General features: G+C 35.0%; 1 pseudogene; it reads left to right on the forward strand.

Moving 5' to 3' along the window:
* The first annotated feature begins 404 nt into the window (after window positions 1-404).
* On the forward strand, window positions 405-893 carry LOC149252104 (adenylate kinase 5, chloroplastic pseudogene; annotated as a pseudogene).
* Window positions 894-2,421: the final 1,528 nt, after the last annotated feature.

The raw sequence follows: 2,421 nt of genomic DNA on the forward strand, positions 1-2,421 counted from the left end.
TGAAAAGTGTGGTTAAAATTCCATTGAACGATATTGGAATACCAAAACCTTACGTTAAATTTTGGTGAAGAGGTCAACGAGAACTAATATGAATTTAACGGTTAGCGATCACTATAGTCCCTGCTTTGTCGTGGGCAGCGACTAATAAAGGGGTATTTTAATGAAGTAGAGGAGGTGTTCTCGGATATAAAATATTTTATCCTGTTGAAAATAGGTGGAGTTTACGTTGAGATGTCATTTAGTCCTCTTGCCTTATGCCCACGGACGTGTTTTCCCACTTGTGCGTCTGGAGAATTTTGGAATATAATGAGGGCAAATGGATAGCTACATTATACCAAACATACAATGTAGAACTATGAAGGAAAATTCAACACTGGTAAAATGTGTACAGAATTGGAACACTGATGGAGCTTATACGAGTAATTGCTCTCACTTTTGCTGATGATGGGAAGCGTGTAAAGGTATGTGTTCAGGGCTCCATGGGTGAAGGTGTGCTGGTTGGAATGCCACTGCAATTGGCTGGACCTAGGAATATATTGGAATTCATGGACTGGGGTGATTATGATGCAAATGGAACATTCATTAACATTGGATCCATATGTGCCGAAGAAGTCACTGACCAAGATGACATGTTCATTTTACTGGCCCCTCAAAATGTTGTGGGCAACTTTATTATTGATGACTTGCAAGCCATGTTTGAAGCAGCTGGTTCTCGACCTGTGATACTTGTTAATCCTCGTCTCAAGGACATGCCAAGTTCAGGGGGAGTGATGCAAACTATAGGAAGAGATAAGAGGATGGAATTCACAGCATCTTTTTCAAATTGCTACCACTTCCGGCTGCTTTATAAAGTGGGCACCTGCTTTATAAAGTGGGCACCCAATATCCAATAGTCGGTGCTTTAAGGATGCTTTTATATGGTGGAGTAGGGAATCTTCATTTTGGAGGTCGCTGTTTATCATCTCTTGTTGGTTCTGGTGGATTTGGCGAAATGGAAGTTGTTGTTTATTTTTTCTGCTCCGGCAAGTTGGTATGAGTCTTTTTGGATCTCTTTTCCAAGGCAGAGCTGTCTGAGTCTTTTTGGATCTCTGTTCCAAGGCAGAGCTGTCTGCTCCTTTTTCCTTATGTGTTATCTGTAACTTAATCATTGAAGGGCTGTTCCTTCTAGTTTTTGTATAATCTGTGGCCTTTATAAGACAAGCGGGCTTTGTAGATGTGATATATAGGTTTATCCTGTTTCAGATATGGATGATTCGGACTACATGTATCATTTTCTGTAATCATGTGGGGCTTTTCTTCAGCTCAATTTACAGCTTTATGTATTGAAGACTTTTATATTTTCTTAATATAAATTTATATTGATTTTTTCCTAAAAAAAACTGCACCATAAAAAGAAACGAATTAAAAGAACTCTCAGTTATCAAATCCCTTTATCTCATCGAAAATATAAAGGGGTATTCTAATCGAATTTTGATTACGACCATTACTGATACACAAAAACACTGCAACTTTGTCTTAGAAGGAAATGAAATAAAGGAGTTCTCGGATGTCAAGCGATATTCTAATCGAAATCTGAAACGAGTTCGATTATTGATCCGCTTTCATGTGGATTCCACGTGTTTCGAATTTTCTCACACGGCAACAAAGTTTTTGAACCTCCCACAATTAACAATATTTTATTATTTTATTGGGATAAGCCAAGCTTACGTGAATTCTATATATAGAAGATTCGTTTCGCTCCACTACTGTATAAATACGGAATTTAAGATAACATTTAAGATAATTTTCATATAAATTTATTATATAAATACGGAATCTAACATAATTTACACGAAATAGGGAATTTAAGATAATTTTTGTCTAAATTATTTTAGATTAGAAAAAAAATATAAATTATTTTAAATATTGTAAGTAAGTGTCTTAAATTATTGTCTTAACTATAAAAATAATATAGTATAGAAGTATTATTGTCTTTTAAGAGAATTAATTTTTGTCTCTTAACAAAATGTGAATTTTTTGTTTCTTCAATGATTAATTCATGTTAGAGCATGATGGAATCGAACCACCAACCTCCTACTTACAAGGTAGGTGCTCTTCCATTGAGCTAGCATTCTTTAAAGAAATATGCTATTTTGATCATACACAATAAAAATCAATGAGCCAAAATGTATCATCATATTAGTGAAGAAAATTTACTTTACTTGTTGCTACATGATGAACGAAATGAAAAGATTGTACATGGTACTTACTCTTCGGTCATTTTCTTCCTTCAATGATTAATTCATGTTAGGGCATGATGGAATCGAACCACCAACCTCCTACTTACAAGGTAAGTGCTCTTCCATTGAGCTAGCACCCTTTAAAGAAATATGTTATCTTGATCATACAAAATAAAAATCAATGAGCCAAAATGTATCATCA

Source organism: Pinus tabuliformis, chromosome 7 (genome assembly GCF_031772625.1).
Source record: "Pinus tabuliformis cultivar Carrire ecotype Pingquan chromosome 7, CPIR1, whole genome shotgun sequence".
In the NCBI taxonomy this organism is placed as follows: domain Eukaryota; kingdom Viridiplantae; phylum Streptophyta; class Pinopsida; order Pinales; family Pinaceae; genus Pinus; species Pinus tabuliformis.